This window comes from Euprymna scolopes, chromosome 46 (assembly GCF_053919585.1).
Source record: "Euprymna scolopes isolate OS-2025 chromosome 46, ASM5391958v1, whole genome shotgun sequence".
NCBI lineage: Eukaryota > Metazoa > Mollusca > Cephalopoda > Sepiida > Sepiolidae > Euprymna > Euprymna scolopes.
Window position 1 is genome coordinate 49388750 of NC_136527.1, and position 23514 is coordinate 49412263.

General features: G+C 32.0%; 1 long non-coding RNA gene across 1 annotated transcript; it reads left to right on the forward strand.

The window, feature by feature from the left end:
* The first annotated feature begins 1007 nt into the window (after positions 1-1007).
* On the forward strand, positions 1008-10201 carry LOC145270466 (uncharacterized). The gene is made up of 3 exons (XR_013865371.1): positions 1008-1522; positions 2057-2147; positions 8643-10201. It is a non-coding gene; the product is annotated as an uncharacterized LOC145270466 (long non-coding RNA).
* The last annotated feature ends 13313 nt before the right edge of the window (positions 10202-23514 follow it).

Consider the following 23514-nt stretch of genomic DNA (forward strand, 5'->3'; position numbering starts at 1 on the left):
TCCAGGTAGGTAGAAGAGTAACTCATCGAACTGAATAAAAGCATTAAAACACAGTAAAATCAGGTAGGTAGAAGAGTAACTCGTCGAACTGAATAAAATCATTAAAATACATTAAATACATAACTTATCCAGGTAGGTAGAAGAGTAACTTATCGAGCTGAATAAAAGCATTCAAATACATTAAAATACATAACTTATCCAGGTAGGTAGAAGAGTAACTAATTGAATCGAATAAAAGCATTAAAATAAATAACTTATCCAGGTAGGTAGAAGAGTAACGCATCGAACTCGAACCAAATAAAAACATTACATCACATAACTTATTCAAATTTGTAGAAGAGTATCTTATCTAAACGAATAAAAAGCATGAAAATACATAACTTATCCAGGTAGGTAGAAGAGTAACCTAACCTATCGAACCGAATAAAAGCATTAAAATACACAACTTATCCAGGTAGGTAGAAGAGGAACGTATTGAAACAAATAAAAACATTAACATAGAAAACTTATCCATGTAGGTAGAAGAGTAACTTATCTTGCTTTGTCACTTTTTTGGTTCGTTGGCTTCCCTTAACAAAATCCCCCAAACCGGTGAACTATTATTTTAATTATTTTGAATGCAACTAATATATTTTTTTTTATTACAAAAAATTGTTCTACTTTAGTTTTTGTTGCGGTGAAAAGTGAAGATACAGAAGAAAATAATTAAAACTAATTATTGCAGTATTTAAAAAAAAACAAAAAAAAACGGAAGAGTTTTCTTTTCGATTCCGTTCTTTCATCAAGTTCCGCTTTGTGATACAACTTTGGGACGAACTATTTTTCGTTGCGGGAGCCGGTAAGAAACCTGCCAATATTACCTTTTATTTTACTAATTATCTTTGAAATAGGGTCAGAAAACTAGTATTTTTCTTAATGGGAATTTTGGGGTTTTACAAGGAATTTATTTAACTTTTAAATCTAGATGAATTTGTCAGTTTCTTCCAACGTGATAACAGTTTTCATTATAATTTTTTTTCACCTGTAATTTTTTACATTTAATCTCTTTAATTTTTTCTCGTATAGATTAACTTTAGATTAATCGGATTTGTATTACTGTATACATAGATTAATCTTTTAAACAAAATCAAGAAATAATCGGAAATCTATATAAAAAATAAATAAATAAAAATACGAAACGGCGGCTTAAAAAACTATCAGTTTCCGTCATTAAATTGCACGTGCAACGAATTAGAGAATTAATAAAGATGAAACTTGTAATCTGTTCTCTCTCATGTAAATATTAAAATGTTAAATAAAATAATACTAATTTTATCCGTGATATTCACCAAATAGATCGGCTCTATTTCGAAATAATTTATTTTTTTTATTTTTCCTCTTCAATTTTGTTTTCTGCGAACTTGCTCTTCCGTTCGTCATCTTGAATGTTAACTTGAGCTTGTAAAGTCAATCACATTTGAAAAAATCGTTTCCTTTATAAAAGCAGATAAAGTTAATCGAAAGCAGATTATAAAACAAAAACGTAAGTTTTACTTCATGGCGCACGTATGTGTATTTTTTATTTTCATCTTTTTTTTCACCGGATTAATATCGAATGGTCACTAATCTATCAGATTTTGTTTTTATACTGACTTAAACATAAAAACGGTCAATACGTAATTCTTTATGTTATCAGTGGTGACCAATTATTAATGCGCTTTCACGTACAGAATTGATAACATTTTTCTTGATTTTTGTTTTTTAATGTCCTTGTGTCTTTATTGAAACATGGAATAAAAAAAAAAAAAGCGAAAATCCTAATGAAAATGTTGATTTATTGTTGAAATTTTTCGCTGTCGATTGTTTTTATTTTAAACTGACTTAAACAAAAAAATAACTTCTTTATCGTTCACCAAAAATAAATAAATAATTTTATAAATTTAATTTTATGTTTTTAACCGTTGCACAAGTTTAAAAAATCAGGTTTTGTTTTCACTAATGACTTAAATATAAAAAAAGGTCAATGTCTAAAATCTTTCAAAATTACAAATATTCTTTACAATGACGACTTTTATAGGTTTTCAAGGATGCTGAAAATGAATAAATACTTCAAAAGTTGTGCAGAGAACTGGTTTCCATGACATGAGGAAATTATTTTTTTTCAAAAGGTGAGGATCACTTTTCTATATAAATTTAATGTAACATGAGCACCGACTTTCTGGCCACGCGGTAATATTTGGGGGAGGGGCTGCCTGAAAGCCGTTTTGGTAAATTGTTACTTACTTTCAACCTTAACAGTCATCTTTACCATGACGAATTCTATAGGTTGTTGGGTATGCTGAAAACGAATATCATATTTAAAATTGCCGCAAACAAGTAGATTTATGGATCTTAAGCTAAGTAATTCTTTATGTTATCAGTGGTGGGAACCATTCATAACATAAGGAATTACATTGCTTAATATTTGAAAAACTCGTTATTATCTTATTAACTGAATTTTTTCTTTCCAAGAATAAGTTTCTTTTTTCTTTTGTTAAATGTCTTAATATGGGGAAATCGTGATGCATGATGAATACCATCTGATAATTTAAAATTAACATCGGTAGATGACACTCGATGACTTTGATGCTCGAGTTTAAAAACAAGAAAAAATATTTCTTTTGTTTTTCTCATAATCTCTTCTTTCATAACTCATTCATAACACTTCGCATACTCTGACAAAATTGTTAGCTGAAATCATCTTCCAAATCGTCACATATAGAACAAACCCTGAGAAAAGAATATTTTTTTAAAAAGAATATAGATCTTACCCAACCTAAACAATTCCCTCTCACTTGTTCCTCTTCCCCACTTCCAAACTCCGAGCCAACTCTTGGCCTTTCCAAATGGATCATATTATTGTGGTTGACAACACAATTGATGCAAATGGGAGATAACTCATGTTCAAAATATTTGCAATTTTTGATGTCATGCTATGTGTCATGACTCTCCGTTCCATCAATAGCCTTTCCCATTGATGTTGACTTCTCCATATTGGGATATCAGTTTGTTCTGTGGCTCAATCACTATCCAACTCATTGGACTTTCATCAATCAACGTTGTCCACAGATGTTTCACATGCACCTTCTGGTGCTTCTTATAATAAACCAGATTTCCAATCTTAAAATCTAATGACTTTATTTTCTTATTCTTGTTCTCTATCAGATTTTTTCTAACGTCCTGAATATTATTCCTTACCAAAAAACATCGATGCATCACTTTTTGAGTGATCCAGTGTTACTCATCAGCATAGTATACTCTACAAGGCATTAATATATTATCTAATGGCAGAATCACGTCTCTGTTGTCGAGCAAATAGTATGGTGATAATTTTGTTATTTGTAGTTTAGCTCACATGAAATCTGACAGCTGCCAACATTTGGTTTATATACTTCATTTACTCTCATAAAATTAATATACGAAAGTATAGATTTATGCGTAAACTTTAAGTCTTTACTTCAAAAGTGCTCAATATGTTGGTAGAGCTAGTTAGTAATTTATAAAATATATATGGCGATTAAGCTACACTGAATATTCGGCGTTTCATCCACTATAGGATTCGTCAGACTTATGCGCGAATTCTGTGGTTGTTTCTCGTTTTTATATATGTTGAGGATTTTAGTTAGCCAATCAGCTTTCTAGTATCCACCGCTCCCCTTCCTATCAGCCAATGGGCATGCATTTTATCGAACAAAGGATTTGTTTTAGAACTATTACCAATAGTTTGGTGTCGGGTTGGGACAAGTAATACACTATCTTGTCCATCTCTATGAACTTTTTTGTTCTGCATCTTTGAATCTAAAAATTTAATTATCTTTCTCTGGTTCCCTAATTTAATAAAAACCCAACAACGTAGGATGGTCGTGTGATACTGATGAACCCTCAAGCTTCTGATATGTTGAAAACTATTTTGGCTCAAACAAAATGATTCAATTGCTATCATCTATTTCTACCAGGATCCTCATTGTCTCGACTAGAGGTCCACACAAACAGCGTCCTTCCTTTTCAATTAGCATCTCGTCTGCGTATCACTAAGTTTATGAGATAAGAAGTAAATTTGTTTTTAACATTTTTACCCTCGCTTAGATCATAGATAATTTTTTTTGCAAGGTGGTCACCGTTTATCAAGGACTGGAAGCCACTCGGGGGTAAGGGTTATTGTGTGTACAGTATGTTAGTGTTGGGATTTGATAAAGTGTCTTAGTTAAGAGGACGCTTCATCAGGAATTTGTTTATGTTGGACTTGAAGACATCCAGGTTGTAGTTAGGTGGGAAACAGGCAGACGGAACAGAGTTCAACAGGCGTACACTTCTAAGAAAGAAGCTTTGTTCTTGGAATCTACGTTTTGGTTTTGGCACAGATAAAGAGTGGGGAAAATTTTTGACAGTTGTTTCAGCTAGACGGGTGTTTTTTCATGAAAGATCTGCGAGCGAGGGTGGACCAGGGATCAGAGCTCAGTTGAGCACTTGCCATGGAAGTAACACTAAAACAAAGACAGGCTCGCAATGTCTCTCCTGTGAATGGGGTATATAGCCAGAACTAGACAAAGTCAAATCGATAAAATCTGTGACACAAAATTTGTGACAAACATGCCCCAATCGCATGAGAAGAATTACAGAATGTACACAGATGCCCCAATCGCATGATTGGGGCATCTGTGTACATTCTGTAATTCTTCTCAGGATCAAGATAAGCCAGTATAACCATATCTGTGAGCTTTGGTTTAAGGCTATCAAAGGCAAAATGACATGTAACGTCACATTAAAACTCCACATATTTCATCATAAGATGAACTAACTGCTCGACAATTTCAGAAATATATTTTATAAATAATCAATAATATGACGTCATACCAATCCAATCTCTGACTTTTCTCACACAAGTTGGAGTTGGATTTTATCGATTTGACTTTGTCCAGTTCTGGCTATATACCCCATTCACTAATTTGAACCCCAGATTCTGTACTTCTCCTTAAACCCCACACTGATAGCGTTCATCCTGAGCTTGTACTTATGTAAACTGGCTAGTAGTATCCTATCTATGTGATCTAAGTGACTTTCCATAGTATCTTAGGATATTAAAATACTATCCAAATACAGTAATTTTACCTGTCTGTACCCTGATTTCAGATCTAAGTTTAGCAAGTATTTGGCTGACCCAAGTGGGGCTTTTATGGCATCAATGACTGGTAAGCTTGTTCCTTTTAGATAAGGAAGGACTTGTTTTGCATGAGTTAAGTCCTTAATTGTCAGTTTGATAAGTTTTTGGCTAGCTTTGTTACAGTGTAAAATATATCAGGCATAGCGACAGTCATCAAATAAATTAGATTTCCAATAATTTCTCTGTATAATCGATCGTCTCTTAATTTAGTTTCAATCTCTATATTCTTGTTTATATCAATCTCAATGGTGGTGGTTCGCAATCTCACATTCCAAACTTCATTAGGATTTTTTCAATGTACCATGATTGGTTCATTGTTATAGTTTCATTTTCACAGGTAAACTTTATACCGAGGAACTATGACAATTGGCGAAGATTGGTAATTTTACATTTTTTGTTTAACTTATTTTTTAACATCTTTTAAAGTGTTGTCTCAAAATTATTGTGAGCAATATATCGTCAACCCAAAACACCAAAATCAAGTATTTATTACACATATTTTTGGTATGCATGCACACCTCTATGGGACACTGCCTGAATTCTTGTTCTATTAAATAATTATGGAGTGTTAAATTTTAATTGTAAAATTTTAATTGTAAAATTTTAATTGTGAGCGCTTTCTTTTAGACTGTACAGTGATTTATTCAGTTTCCATACAAAATTTTTATTTTTCATTTAAATCCCTCTGGGGAACTCAAAGTCAATCAGAGCATTTAAATAAGCATTTTTTTATATCCATTTGATGTATTTTTAAATTGTATTGAGCGGCAAGTTTCAATATTTGATTTGAGAGTTTTAATGCATTTGCTGAGGTTTCCGCCCTTTTAATTGGCTTTGTTCAAAATAATGTTTCAACACTTTACAACTACCGTCCTTCTTTTCTACTTACACTATCAGAATACTCCATGGGCTATTCAGTCTTTCAATTATATCTGCCTGCATCATTTCAGCTTAATCGAAGCACATCCTCACCCCATTTTTCTTAAGTACTCGCAGTTTTTATCACACTTATGTTGAGATTCTCTGCAACAAACAAGTCATGGTGGAAAGACTGACTTTCTATCTCTACTCTTAATCGAGCAAGTTCTTCTACAATTAATGGGGACTCATTAGCTGTTCTTAAATTTTTATCACATAATTCAGGTCTCTGTCTAAGTGCATTAAAAACACTGCTATTTATTACTGACAACTCTGAGCCCCTATCCACCAGACTTCTATAATTCTTTCCCTCAATTTTAATCAAAACAGAATATGATGCACCCATGTTATCAATTATGCCATCGGTGTGCCCTTGTTCAGCTGGGTGGCATTGCATCAATGAAGCTCTCCTGGTTTCTCTGGATATGTTTCTTGCAGAATTTCTGTATGTTGCCCACCTCAACAAAATAATAACACCTAATTATCTATCGGCCTCTTTCCTTCTCTCTAGTTTTAAATCCTAGTCCCCTACTTTGTACTTGGTTTCCTCTTTTACGTCTGTCTCCATATCTTCAGGAACTGGCTAGACCCATAGACACAACTAGTATCTGCTACAAACCTGGACTATCCCACTAAAAGCGCCTTATTCTCATCTAACTATCATGTGCATATAGTCAGGTACCCCTTCTAACCTATCTTGTCTCATGTTTGCTAATTCGACTTTGTTTGTTAGGGTTTGCGACAATTCCATAGTAGTTCTCTAAAGACCTCTTCAAATCAACCCATGTTAAACTTTCATTGTCTAAGATGAGTCTGGTCATTAATTGTTCGACCAGGCCCCATGTGGTTAAGAGAGCTATCTGATATTTTTCCTCATCCAGTGCTCTGGTTACCCTAAAATACTGCTCTACATGGTCCACCCACCTTCTGTAGCCACCGTCTTATCTATTTGAAAATAGCTGCTACTCCATCATAAAAATTGCAAATGCTACTGATGAAAGAATAAGATAACAATACAACTCAGAATCAAATTTTTGTTAAGATGGAGAGTGTGGACTGCGATGTTGATTTGTTTTTGTATAATAATATAAATAATTTTATTTTCTCTTTCTTATACTGCATGATATGTGTGTGCCTAGCTAGAGATGGAGAGTGTGAACCGGGAGGTTGGTAGAGTAAATAATGCTTATGCGATGCTCATTCCTGGCTGACTGTAGGCCTCTCATCCTTTTCCTTTTTCTATGGTTTATATATGTGACATGCTTTTTGCAGATACTCTCACCTTCGACACTTGCATGCGTCAAATAGTGAGCCATGTTATTCACTAACAGTAAGGTTAAAAAACATTGAGAAGCTGTAATATGTGGAGAAATTGAAAAATCAGTTATGGTGGAATATATATGGATGGAAAAGGGAAACCCTCTACCATCTATAATATAAGGAGTAAACATCTGTTTAAATGTGTGTATGTATATATGTATGTATGTCTTACAAAAACGTTCAAGAGAGGCAACGGATTTCCTTTTCGATTGTCTAGCTTTAATTTATACCTATGTCACTTTCGATGGGCACAACATCTAACACGTTACATTTTTTCACTTTCTTTTCCTCCTTCGCTGTACAGGTTTGCCTACCTGCCTACTACCACTTTTTGTGTTTGCAATTTTCCTTTGTTTTTTTGCTCAACCAACACTTTTACACACACCTCAACTTTCTTTTCCACCTTTGCATCACCAGTCTGAGCCTGCCTGCCTACTACAACTTCATTTATGTTTTGCTTAACACACAGATTGAGGTGAACAATGAAGCATAATCTGCTTAAGGAAACAGTGCATATTCCGATATGATGATGATCAACTACAAAGCATACCTAGTATGGTATTTAACATGATATAGGAACCACTAATTATATTATATATAAAACGATATAGGAACCATTAATATTCAACATGATACAGGAACCATTAATTATATTATATATAACACGATGTAGGAACCATTAATTATAAATAATTATAATATATATATATATATATATATATATATATATATATATGTATATATTTAGTAATAAGTAATAAAAAGTGTCTAGAAACAAAATAGTTCCAAAAATTAATACTAGGATTGTCTGCTAGCACCATAGTGCTATTGTTAGAGTTCTAGGTAAATTCAGTTGTAAGTTACATACTTCTGAATTATGTAAAGATTTCTTAGTTCAAGAGAAAGGTTCCCAAGTTCTACAAAACACCTGAATTAGATCAGAGGTTACATAGAAACGTTGGGAAAATAACACCCAAGATGAGAACAGTATTCTGAAGAATCAAATAATATGAATAATCAAACTTCACCTACAAAATGAAAAGAAAAACGTAATTATTTTTAGTCAAATTAAAAAAAAATGTTAACTAATCAGTATTTAATAAAACTATACTCATTTTTTTAAAATTCATTAACAAGAAATGTTTCGGATATTTTTAATAAAAATCAACATAATACAATTTTACAATATGAAATGTATTTTTATAAATTCATTTTATATTTCCAGAATTTACAACAATGAAAAGCAATCCATTAATGGATAAGAAGAACTTTTCTGCATTGGTGATTTAGAAAGGTTTAAAATACTTATAAATTTCTTCATTAAATTTTTTTAAAGTTGAAATTTATTAGCGTGCCTATGATTATACACTTCATTGAATTTTTACATTTTGTGGAATCAGATGCAAGCAAACATGAGAGACAAACCACATTCATGTGAAGTATGTGGTTCTTCTTTTGCATGGAAGTCAAGGTTGTTGTGTCATATGAAAAGACATACGGGAGAGAAACCACATTCTTGTAAAGTATGTGGTTCTTCTTTTGCACAGAAGCCACATTTGTTGCGTCATATGAAAACACATACGGGAGAGAAACCACATTTTTGTGAAGTATGTGGTTCTTCTTTTGCACAGAAGCCACATTTGTTGGATCATATGAAAACACATACGGGAGAGAAACCACATTCTTGTGAAGTATGTGGTTCTTCTTTTGCACACAAGTCAACTTTGTCGAGTCATATGTACACACATACGGGAGAGAAACCACATTCTTGTAAAGTATGTGGTTCTTCTTTTACATGGAGGTCAACTTTGTTGCGTCATATGTACACACATACGGAAGAGAAACCACATTCTTGTAAAGTATGTGGTTCTTCTTTTGCATTCAAGTCAAGGTTGTTGCATCATATGACTAAACATACAGGGGAGAAACCACATTCTTGTGAAGTATGTGGTTCTTCTTTTGCACACAAGTCAACTTTGTCGAGTCATATGTACACACATACGGGAGAGAAACCACATTCTTGTAAAGTATGTGGTTCTTCTTTTGCATGGAAGTCAACTTTGTTGCGTCATATGTACACACATACGGAAGAGAAACCACATTCTTGTAAAGTATGTGGTTATTCTTTTGCATTCAAGTCAAGGTTGTTGCATCATATGACTAAACATACAGGGGAGAAACCACATTCTTGTGAAGTATGTGGTTCTTCTTTTGCACAGAAGTCAGAGTTGTGGAGGCATATGAAAACGCATACGGGAGAGAAACCACATTCTTGTGAAATATGTGGTTCTTCTTTTGCACGGAAGTCATATTTGTTGAGGCATATGAAAATACACACTGGAGACAAACCACATTCTCACAGAAGTCATAATTGTTGAGTCATATGAAAACTCATACAGAAGAGAAACCACATTCTTGTGAAGTATATGGTTCTTCTTTTCCATGGAAGTCAAATTTGTTGAGTCATCTGAAAACACATACGGGAGAGAAACCACATTCTTGTGAAGTATGTGGTTTAAATTTTGCATGGAGGTCAACTTTTTTGACGCATATGAAAACACATACAAGGCGTCCCTAATGGTGCTGTCCTTAACAGCTGATAAGGAGAAAATAAGCAAGGGCTTATATACGACATAAACATAAGAAAATACAGGGATAAGTAGACTCTTTAAAAGATCCCTCGGTTTGAGTAAATTAATGGGAGAATGTTTGACATTGCGCAGAATTGCCTATCCCCTCAAAAACAAATTAAATGAAATAAAAAAAATCAAACCCCATTATTGTGGAGTATGTTGTTCTTTTGCATGGAATTCTCCTTTATTTCGTCATAAGAAAACACATACAGGAGGGATCAGTAATGACAATAAATGCAGGTTCTGCCATACAGGATTGGAAAGTGTTGGTCATCTGATATCAAGTTGCAAAGTTCTAGGGGACGGCTACTATACAGCGAGACATGATGGAGTATGCAAGTACCTCCACTGGACCATCTGTAAAAATAAAACATCCTGTGTAGCAGCAAGTCCTGTAAACATCAACCTGAAAGAACAGTTGGAAATACATACCATACATTACGACCATGTAATCCCCACAGCCACCTACCTTTAAAATGCTGCTGTGAAACCTGCCACAGTTATATGGAATAAGTCAGAGAGAGTTGCAACCTTGATTGAAGTGAGTGTTCCCAATGATGGCGGTCTGAACAGAGCTGAAAGAGAGAAACAGACCAAATACCAATGTCTCATGTATGATATGAAAAGAAACTGGAATCAATCATACCAGTTATCATAGGTGCCACAGGGCTTATGAAGAAGAACCTGAAGTCCTACCTAACTAATATTCCTGGTGAACAAAGTGCAAAAGAGATCCAGACAATTGCACTTAAGGTAACAACGAGGATACTAAAAAGAGCTTTTGATTGTTTTCAAAAAGCGGGGCAATGTTGGCAGCTGGTTTGGCTGCCCCATACCCAGCCTACAATCTTTAAAGGAAGAATTTTTTTTAAAAAGAGACAATACAGATTCTGCCACACAAAATCGGAAAGTGTGAGTCATCTGGTATCGAGTTGAAAGTTTTTTTTAAAAGATGGCTACTACACAGCAAGACATGATGGAGTATGTAAGTACCTCCACTGGGCCATCTGTAAAAAAATAAACATCCAGTGTAACAGCAAGTTCTGGGAACATTAACCTTAAAGAACAGTTGGAAATGATATATAAACATACATTACAACTATGTTATCCCTACAGCCACCTACCTTGCAAATGCTGCTGTCAAACCTTACATAGTTATATGGAATGAGTCAGAGTGACAACCTTGGTTGAAGTGAGTGTCATTAATAATGGTGGCTGGTTTGGCTGACCAATACCCAGCATAACAATCTTCAAAGGAACAAAATTTTAAAAAAGGAGACAAACCATATGTTTGCGAATATTGTGGTTCTTTTGCATGGAAATCAAATCTGTTGAGTCTTGAAAACACATACGAGAGACAAAGCACATTCACGTGTTGTATGTAGTTGTGATTTTGCACTGAAGTCAACTTTGATAAATCATATGAAAACATACAGGAGACAATTTCTTTACTGCATCAATGTTTGAGAGATAAAGAACTTAAATAGAACATTTGAATATCTATATATCTCATATAGACTTCAAATGTTAGCCCCACATTGTGGACCTCTTGATTTCTGAGAACTTCGTTTATTACAGAAAAAGAGACAAACCATGTTTTTGTGAAGTATGCATCTATTCTTTTGCACATAAGTCATATTGGAAACTGAAAAAATATTACAGAATCAGAAAACAAATTTGCTACAAAAATCACACAAAATAGTAGTTACAAATAATCCACAACTTGCATTTCAGAAAATTGGAAAAATGGGTCAAACAAGAGTGTGACAAGTCTTTTCTGGAATTATTATTAGGGAGACTTTATAGACTGACTTTAAACAGAATGCCTTCACTATGATCAGGACAGAGTTATAATTACTGCTCACAATCAAAGTTTGATTACCAATGCTTCTAAGTAGATAGAAAGGAAGCTGGAATTTTAGGGAAATAAGTAAATAGAAAGGAAACTAGAATCGTTGGAAAATTTCTATGTCAGTAATTCTAGGAGCAAATCAAATTAGACAAAAGAATTTAAAAAACTACCTGGCAAATATATCTGGTGAACCAAGTGCAAAAGAGATTCAAACCAGAGAGAAACCACATGCTTGTGAAGTATGTGGTTCTTCTTTTGAACAGATGTTTACTTCTTTGAGTCATATGAAATGCATGTGAGAAACAATATTTGATGATTTTCCAAAATCAATACCTCAAAATTGTATTCAGCATCACAAACAAGAACCAGCAGAACAGCGTCTGTCAGGAAACTGGCCAACCATTTTTCACAAGACTTTCTTACAAATATGACAAAATCAAAATAAATCTGCTTCAAAAATCACACAAAATAGTAGTTAAAAATACTCCACAACTTGCATTTCAGAAAATTGGAAAAAGTCGTTTCTTGATTTTTTATAATAATAATAATAATAATCATAATAAAAAAAAAATAATAATAATAATAATTATTATTATTATTATTATTATTATTAGGAATTTTTGTAGACTGGCTGTAAAAAGGATGTCTTCACTATGATCAAGATAGAATTATAATGACTGCTCACTATCAAAATTTGATTATCAATGTTTCTAAATAGATATAAAAGAAGCTGGAATTTTAGGGAAATATATTCCAGTAATCATAGGAGGAAATAAAATTACTTAAAAGAATTTAACAAAGTACCTGATAAATATATCTGGTGAACCAAGTGCAAGAGAGGTTTGATTCTTTAAACTTCCAACTCTCAAACTTGACACTCTGTTGTCAAAATTTTCAACTCCCAAACACAAACTCTGTTGTCAAAACGTCTAAATCCAAAACTTGACACTATTTCAAGTTTATTTGCACACAACTACGTAGCACACCTTCTTCTTACTCGTCTTCTGTTTACGTCTGTTTTTATTCACCTTTTTATCATTTGCATAGAAATGCAACAGTCTGCATCGCTCTAGTGATCGCCTATGATAAAACCAACTTGGTAACTTATTTAGTGTTTTTTCTGTTTTTGTTACAAGACCAAACTTTTAAAGCATTCACACATGCCAAGTAAGTTTCGATTTTTCATACAAAGTAAAATAAGAAAAACTAAAAAGCCATATTTTGTAATGTATGTGGCTCTTCTCTAAAAAAGAGAAAAGAATAGAATCCTTTGATTATGTTGATAATTTTATTTAAATAAAAAGTTTTTATTCTCAAGTAAATGTTTACAATGAAAGAATACAACTTTTATGCCAACGTCACGTCTTAACAGATTTTTCACTTCTAAAATTTACTACATCTCAATAAAACATCTATTTTATATCGAGTATTCATGTTTAAATATCTGCTTAAGCGTTGTAAGATTTTTTTAAAGAACAAGGAACGTTCAATAATGACAGGAATGGAGATGACCGATTTCCTGGCAATGTTTAACTCAATTACAGGAGATTATTGCACTTCATTTTATAGGAAATTAAATAAAGCTATCAGCATTAGGAGGCTTATTGTACTTCATTTAATAGAAAATTAAATAAATAAAAATCAACATTAAGAGGTGGGATCAGATCAGCTAATATGTCCCTGCAAAATATCACTCTGATAATCAGATGATGCAGCTTGATTTCTGAATTTCTGCATCTTCTACAAAACTTTCTCCAGAGATGCATTAAACGATGTGAGAAATGTGTAACGCTGTGATGTTTTTATCTAGAAAAAGAAACTAAAAACTGTGGCAATTTTTGTTGTTCTAATTATATTTGAAATTAGACTGTGGCATTATTATTTACTTTTGCAGCATCATGATATCGAGAAAGTATAATTTTGTTTTTCAGAACACTAGGTATAAATTGCTTGGTTTACTTAATGTAATATTTTAATGTTCAACAGAAGTTCGTATAGTCTTTTCATAAACACATAGTTTTTCTCACTTACGTTTTCGTTTTCAAGTGATCAAGGCTTTTTGTTTTATACTCGATTAAATTAGGGTAATTGACTTCTGATCTTATGGTGGTTGAGGCCTGGCCCTCACTTTAGATAAATTTAACAGACAAAAATTACACGTGTAGTAAACCAATGAAGATTTTCTGGTTTTCAAAGTTTTATTTAAAGAGAAATTTTCCAGAGGAGGAGAGACCATTATCTTATTAATTAATTACTTCTTGATCAGTTTTTCTAAGTTAGTTTTAAGGATGAAAATTTAGAGATGTAGACAGCTAGATATGAAGGTTTTAATGGCTTAGATTTTCCTTCCATTTTCAGACTGATTTTACTCCCTCAAAACTCTATTCCATCCTCAAATACGTGATATGCTTTTTCGCTATATCATGTTACACTTGCATTTCTTACATGTTTAATTATTGAACGAAACTTTCAATCAGCCCACCTGCAGCATGGCATATTTCTATTTGCTAAACAGATTATCCTGAGATATACGGCTCTAAAATTCAGACGTATAATCCCAATATTAAGAGTGTTATTTTTCTAGTTTAAAGGTTAGGAGGAGAGAACAAGGTTGGCGGGGAGAACGAGGAAGGGAAAAGTGAATTAAAAAAAATAAAATAATATAAAACGAAACATACATATAAAAAGTAGTGTTAATGAAGAAATGTAGTATTGGGAATCCCAGCTTAATTGCTATCTAGGTAGTTTAGAAATAGAAAGTTATGTAAGCATACTTTGATTTCCTATCAGCGAGTTAGCAGGGTCAGAAGGTTAGGTTTGACAGACACACTCAAGTCATCCTTGAACGACCTAGATAGAATGCACCGTGAAGTAAGGGATGATACGGGAATTGTGGGTAGGCTTCCAGTTGACGACCACATGGGCTGGGAGTTGGTCTAGGCAGCAGATGAAGCAGACGGAAAATTGGGACCCTCCCGACAATCAGGGTCCGAGATGATAGGCTTGCCTTGAATAAAAATTTGAAGCTTAAAATCCCATCTTGTTCATTAATGAATCTGTCTGCAGCAGTAAGTACCACTCCCCAGCAAGATGGCAGACCAGCGACTAGAAGATATCATCCGCTGGCCAAAGCAACCAGGTATGTTCAAACTACATTGTGCATACACGTCTCAGAAACCTTCCAAGGCAAAAGAAACTGTAAGAATGAGAACACACACACATATAGCAGTGGACTTCACATAAGATACGTAAGAGCATACACACACACGTATATGTAAAAACAGTGATAAACGTTAAAGTACTCGTAACAAAAAAAAACGTAAAAGTAACAGATTACTAAAAGCAAACGTTTAATAATAATAATAAATAATAAGCACATAAACAGAAAGAAGAGAACAAATATATATATATATATATATATATATATATATATATATATATATATATATATATTGTTGCCTACATAACCCCAAAGTGAAACAATGATGAGGCTAGCCAATACCAGATGCGTAACTATTTGGGGAATGCTAGGCGTCGCATGTGTTGAAAACAATTCTTGCATCTAGTATCACGGTTAGGCCACTATAAGTGAATAAATAAGATATTGCCAAAAGAAATCATCTTATTTTTAGCAAAATGCGCAGTTATTTATTACTTTCTTTTCTTTTATGGTATGGATTCTTAAAAGGATTTAAAAGCACTTAAAAGCATGGTATATTAAAAATGAAAGTTTCGGCTTATCATTTTAAGCATATTTGTGCCCACGAATATATATATATATATATATATATATATATATATATATCGATTGTAAAAAAGTACGTCATTATAAAATTCATTCTTCACTTCATAATCGGTGAAAATTACGTATTGATTGGATAATTACTTGATTTTTTATAGATTTTAAAAATATACTTACTCTCTCTCTCTTTTTGTTTTGGCCGTACCGATTTTCTTTGTGTTTTTTAGGGTTTTTTTTTTACATATTAAAATATAAAAGTAACTGAAACAATTATGATTTAAAAGTTAATTAAATATTTTGTGCACGGCAACTTTTGCAATCTGTTAATATTGATTGAAAATGTGAATTTTAATTTCAAGGATTTAGTTAAGATTTAAATAAACAACTTAGTTTTAGGAATTTAAAATTGGTATTTTGTAGAATAAAGACTAATTTAAAAAGAAAAAAGAATACAAATTATGATATGGAAAATTAATAATAAAAGAAATTATTCTGTTAGCTGACTCTATATTCACAAGAAACTAAGGTCATCTTTTAACTCTTTGATCTTTTTAATATTCACGGTTTTCCACAGGAACCTGAAATATCAGCTTTTTTAAATATTAAAAATACAGTTTAACAGATTTAATTAAAAATTATTTTACATGCCAAATAAAATAGAAAAATGGCTTTCAATATTTATTTTAACTGTAGAAATTCATTTCTTTCAACATTTGTAAAATGTAGATATTATGTTTATCCCCTTCACAATAAATTAAAAACGAAAATATCTTATTTTCTGTTTCAGAGGACAAATGATAACACCTCCACAACTGTTTTTAAAATTATGACTTTCATATGTTTTCGACTATGCTGAATGAGAAAATATTTAAATTTTGCAGAGTATTTTTGAGGATATAAAGACCTATATTATGCACTATAATTCACTGGCTTCCATGTATGCGTTTTATAAATGAATCTACTCTGCGACTGCCAACTCCCACTTTTTTAAAATATAGTATTTGTGGGTGAGTATGCTGACAACGAATATCACAGTTACATTTGGGGCAAATATCCCCCTCTCCATCAAGTGGAATGTTTATTGCAAAAGCCATTTCTTTAAGAATTTACAGAATTAACATGGGGAGGTTAAGGTTGTCTATTCCGAAAGCAGTTCTTAACATAGGGAGGTTAAGGATGTCTATCCTGTAATTTCTTAACATGAAATTACTCAAGGAAGTAAAGTCGTAATTGTTTTGGCTTATACACATGCATATTACTAATTTCTCGGTTGTGAAAAAAAAGTGGATTTGTTTCCGCTAGGTGGCACTGTCGGTCACAGAGAAGTAGATTTGTTTATCGCGTGTGCATACAACATTAAGGCCAGTGAATTTTAAAGTGAATTGTCGAGGTGAACCTAATGTTAAAAAACAAATACCTTAAAAATATTTCAATATTTCACGAACATTACAATAAGCAATATTTTCATGAAAAATAATATAATTATAAAAATATTTTTAATATTTCACAAACAATACTATAAGCAATGTTCATTCAATATTTTCACAAAAAATAATATAATTATAAAAATATTGTACGTGTAAAGTTCAACAAAGACAATAAAAAATGAATAATATCGAAAAAAAAGTTTAAAGTTTATGTATCCGTTATGGAACGAAGTTCTCAAAAAAAAAAATTCTCTTAATTTCATCAAGTGGTTTTTTTTTGTTTTGTTTTTTTTACAGTGGAAAAACACGTTTTTATGAGAGCGCGTTGAAGGCAGACATCTAGGATACAAAAAAAATGTTTGAATTTTAGTAACACCACGGAAGATAACTTCAGTTAAAGCACCGACACCCCCTCCCTATCTTTAATACTAGCTTTTCTTCCTAAAAATCGAACTTTTTGCTCGGTATCATAACAAATAGTTTTTTCGCTTGTAAAAAAAAAGGTAAAATCCCTTGAGAGCGTACGGTGGTTATATGAGAAAATAAAGCTGTGTACGCATTAGAAATGTTTCTTTTCTGTGCCGTATGTTATACATTAGTACATTAGGGGTCATTTCGAGTTGAAAGTTTATTTACTGCACCCATCTGAACTAGAGAAAATCATGATTTAAATGTGTTTTTTTTTGCTTGAACTTTGCGCTTTTTGGATTATTTTGTTATGTTTTATTTTCTTGGTGGATATTTGGGGGTTGTTAGAGATTATAGTTGTGGGTAAAAACATTAGAAACACTTCAAACAGTGGGGAACGCACTGATACCATAAAAAATAACGGTAACATAAGTGCATAAGCACCAAAATTGTTTTTGTTTTGTTTTGTCTGTTTGTTAAATCCGGCTAAAAAATAATAATAATAATCAAAAATAATCCGAAAACTGCAAAGTTCAAGCAAAATTGAAATTTTTATTTGTTACGTTTGAATAAAAAAATATTATTAAATCAAAAACAGTCGTGTTCTCGTCGAGTATTTTATTATTATTATTATTATTATTATTATTATTATTATTATTATTATTCAAGAAAATAAAAGGTACACATTTTTGTTTACAAGTGCTAATCTGGACTTGCACCAATTTTGTTGTTAATAATTCCTATAACTATAATCTCTGCCCCCCCCCAAAAAAAAACGCCCCCCCCCAAAAAAAATCCACTAAGAAAACATAACATAACAAAATAATCCGAAAAACGCAAAGTTCAAGAAAAAAAAATTCGTTTTCCGGTATGCTCGATCTGACCTTTTGATCACCCGTTTGGTCGGCCTATTAAATATTTATCGATAGTTATTTAGACGAGACTCACACATTTAAATCATGATACGGCACAGAAAAGAAACAGCTTTATTTTCTCATATAGCCACCATACGCTTTCAATGGATATTACCAAAAAACCTACTTGATATTTTTTTTCGGAGAACTTCGTTCCATAACGGATACATACAATTTAACATTTTTTCGATATTTTCATTTTTTAACGTCTTGGTTTAACTGTACAAGTACCAAAACTATTTTTTATGTAAAAAATACCTTCAAAATATTTTTAATATTTCAGGAACATTACGATAAGCAGTATTCATTCAATATTTTCACAAAAAGTAATTAAAAATATTCGATGTGGTTTCAATCATAAAATCATCACAAAAAAGAAAGTTTACATGGTTTAATGACCGCTTCTTTTCTCTCAAAAAATATTCACATTCATTTGAAGCCACGTGTGACACTCTGTTCATAAAAATCAGTAATCTTAAACTTTATGCTATTCTCACGAGATCCTCATTTAACTAAGCCTGCATAATGAACACTCGTTACAAGAAAACATTTGCGTTTGAACGATTTGAATTAATATTCCTAACACGTAAATAAATGTTATTTCATCTTAATACAATGATTTTGAGTTGTTTGTCAAGTGTCGTTATTTGCCGGAGTTATTTCTATATTTTTATTTTATGTATGTGAGGGTGCCTTGGTGAAAACCTTCTATTAATTGGTGATCTCGTTAAATTTACCTTGAATGGTCCTGTGGATACTCTACTACTTTCGACTTCAAGAGATTCCCGCACCTGCAACCTCGGTCGTAAAAATTGATAGACCCCGATTATGAATAGGTAAACACGGAGTCACACCCTTACAAGTTAGTAACTCTTCGGTCAGTTCCTGTCACCACTTCTGTGAGTTCTATAGGGTCAGAATTAAAAAAGAAATCATTATACATTTTGTACATTCATCTTAGTTTATTTTTAATCAGTTCATATGCGTGTCACGTTTGTACAGTGGTAACGTCACCAGCTTTGAATGTTACAGTTTTGATTTTGGTTTCGATTCTAGCTGATGACACCCAAATACGTTTTTTATTACTTCTGACATCACGACATTGTAATATAGGAAATCTGAACAAATAAAAACGTTAAATTTAATCGTATTTTTCGAACGGCCAAAACCTGGCGAGTCCCCCCCCCCTGTTAGTAATGAAATAAAATTAACTTTTTGCCATTTTTTGGCTTCTATAGAATTTATTCGCGACTTGTTGTCACTTGTTTTGATCTTTTACTCAACTCTCGCTTTGGAGGTGGGGGTGGTGGTGGGTTAATTAAGCTTAGGTACTTGTACAGTTTATTCAAGTCATTAAAAAATGAAAATATCGAAAAAAGTTTAAATTGTATGTATCCGTTATGGAACAAAGTTCTCTGAAAAAAAAATCACTTAATTTCATCAAGTAGTTGGGGTTTTTTTTTTACAGCAGAAAAACACGTTTTTATGAGAGCGCGTTGAAGGCGGCCATATTGGATTTAAAAAAAAATGTTTGAATTTTATAAATGACAAAGGGAGATAACTCCAGTTAAAGCGCCGACACCCTTCCCCATCTCTAAATTCTAGCTTTTCTTTCTAAAAATCGAACATTTTGCTCGGTATCATAACAAATTGTTTTTTCGCTGTAAAAAAATACTTGATGAAATTAAGTGAATTTTTTTTTCAAAGAACTTCGTCCAATAACGGATACATACAATTTAAACTTTTTTTTTTTTTCGATATTTTCATTTTTTAATGTCTTGACTAAACTGTACAAGTACCTAAGCTTTTTTATATCAATATCTTAACACTTTACTTTATTAATTATCTTTGAAATTTATTTAAATTTAGCTGAATTTGTCAGTTTCTGAAGCCGTAAAAACATTTTTCATTATAACTTTTTTTCATATGTAATTTTTACAAATTATTCATTAAAACATGAAAAAAAAAAAATCAGAAATCTATAAAAAAAAAACATACGATAATAAATAAATCTGTTTCTATAAAATAAAAACAAAATACGATGAAGCGGCTTTCAAAACTATGTTCCCTTATCAGTTTCCGCCATTAACGAATTAAAGAAATAATAAAGATGAAACTTGTAATCTGTTCTCTCTCATGTAAATATTAAAATGTTAAATAAAATAATACTAATTTTATCCGTGATATTCACCAAATAGATCGGCTCTATTTCGAAATAATTTGTTTTATTTTTCCTCTTCAATTTTGTTTTCTGCGAACTTGCTCTTCCGTTCGTCATCTTGAATGTTAAGTTGAGCTTGTAAAGTCAATCACATTTGAAAAATCGTTTCCTTTATAAAAGCAGATAAAGTTAATCGAAAGCAGATTATAAAACAAAAACGTAAGTATTACTACATGGCGCACGTATGTGTATTTTTTATTTTCATCTTTTTTTCATCGGATTATTATCGAATGGTCACTAATCTATCAGATTTTGTTTTCAATACTGACTTAAACATAAAAAAAGGTCATTACGTAATTCTTTATGTTATCAGTGGTGGCCAATTCTGTATGTGCTTTCACGTACAGAATTGATAATATTTTTCAGTAAAATTTTAGAAAAAGCATGAACTCTAACGTAGAAAACAAAATATTTTTTATTGTAGATTATTTTCTTTGTATAATCAGCTATAATGGCGTTAGTCGCTTGATTACGCTCACAGACCGAATAGTTCTCTTTGGCGAAGAGAACTTACATTTTAAAAAAAATATTTTTTAGTTTCCATAAGTAAATAGTTAATATCACAACGCATCATTGTATTTGTTTACGTAATTTCGGTTCTTGCATTCGTGTGCGCACGAGCGTAAAGTGACTTGTCACATTGCGGAGGACTTTTAGTGGGCTTTTATAATAAGAAAGTTTTTAAATGTGGTTCATTTTTATGTGTTATGTAGTTGTTAATGCTTTTTAATTGATCAAAAGAAATTATGTTTTCATGAGCGGTTTACAAAAACATAATTTTCCACTTTTTATGTAAGTTTATCGAACAGAGTGTACTGATTAACATTTCACAAAAATTCTGTGTTTACATTGGCGGTGCAGAATGGGGCGGAGTCGGTGCTGCAACAATAACAAAAAATACTTTTGATTTAAAAAAAATAAAAAACAAACAAAAAAATGCCCGCTTTACTTGGTGACCATAAAGTGGGTGTTCATTTTACATTAAATTTATAATGAAAACTGATCCCTCATTTTTGAAAAAGTAAATTTTTCATATCATGAAAACTATTTCTCTGTGCAACTTTTAAAGTATATATTCGTTTTCAGCATCCTTGAAAATCTTTTAAAAGTCATCAGTGTAAAGATTTTTTTGGTGGGGGGAATAATCTTGATGTCGACCAAAACAACTTATTTATTTTTTACTAAAAAAATATTTGATACATTTTTCACTGATTCAAAAGTTTAAAGTAAAAGAAGAATGCTCGATGCATGTATAGAAGTGGTACACCCCCTATCTATTTTTCTATTGTCATTTTTTTTTTAATTTTCAACGGATTATTTTTTTTTTAATTTTCAAAGGATTATAATTATTTTTTAATTTTCAAAGGATTATAATTATTTTTTAATTTTCAATGGATTATTATTTTTAACAATTTTCACCGGATTATTACTTTTTTTAATTTATAACGGATTTTTTTTTTTTATTTATAACGGATTATTTTTTTAAATTTATAACGGATTATTTTTTTTATCTAATGGTCACTAATCAATCAGATGATCAATTTTTACCATTTTTTTTCGGTGTGTTCTATTTCTAATACAAAGTTCTGGTAAATCGAGCCTCCATTTTGGATACATCGACTTTTTCAGTCAAATTTCGCGATCTAACTCCCCCCTTTTTTTTTTTTTAGCTTTTTTTGACATTTAGTTTTTTGTTTTCTCATTTCTTTAATTAAATTTTTGTATTTATTAGTTTTGCAGTTATTGTTAATTTTTGTATTTATCAGTTTTGCAGTTATCAGATTTTCTGTTCGTTTGTTTAAAGAATGCTGATAATTAAAGAAACTTATTATTATGTATTTTTAAGTTCACCCAAAAACACATTCAACAAACCTCAAAAGTAACTTTGATTAAATTAAAAAAAATAATCTAGATTCTTAAACAAATTACAATATTACGCGTCTGAATTTTTTTAGATGAGGAATGATTCTTTGTATTATTTAAAGTATTAAGACTGCAGTTCTCATCTTGAGTGTTATTTATTGTGCAAACATTGTAAAAATAACACTTAAGATGAGAACAATAGTCTAAATAATCCAAATGATACAACAATGCTATGGACTATGTGCATTGGTATGCCTTTGTTTCATTCGACGGGAATCACATAAGCAGTGCACCCCCGTTTCCTTGGATGAGATTCTTGCAGAATCTCTGTATATGACGCACCTCATCACAACAGTAACGTTTCATTTTCTACCTGCCTTTTTCCTTCTCTCTAGTTTGAAATACTAGTCCCCTATTCCCTATTTAGTTTCCTCTTTTACTTCTGTCCCCATATCTTTAATGACTGTCTGGACCCATAGCCTCAACTAGAATCAGCCGTATCATGTGAAAAACCTGCATGGGCATGTTTTCATACTGCTGGCTTTCAGCGAGCCAGGTCTTCCATTTAACTTTTGCTAGGGCTTTCTAATAAGCTATTGGAAGATCCTGTGGCTCGTGTCTAATCACAACTATCTTCAGCTCCCTGTCCCTGACTAGTCTGCTTCTCTGCTCTATCCACGTATACTGTATCCCTTCTAACCTAGCCTGTCTTACGTTTGCTAATTCAACGATATGTTTGTTAGTGTTTATGACAATTCCATAGTAGTCCTCTAGGGATTTCTCACATTCGATCCATGTTACACTTTCATTGTTTAACATGAGATTAGCAATTGTCTGACTGGGTCTTTTGTTGTTTATTTTATGAAGAAAAGATTCCCCTCTTATCGATCTTGTTACTGACTGCCTTTTTCAATAGTGAAGTCCCCTGCACAAAATTTGGAAATCGTTGCTGCTTCATTATAACAATAGCAAATGCTACTGACGAAAGAACAATATAGCAATACAACTTAAAATCAATTTTTTAGATACAGAAATTT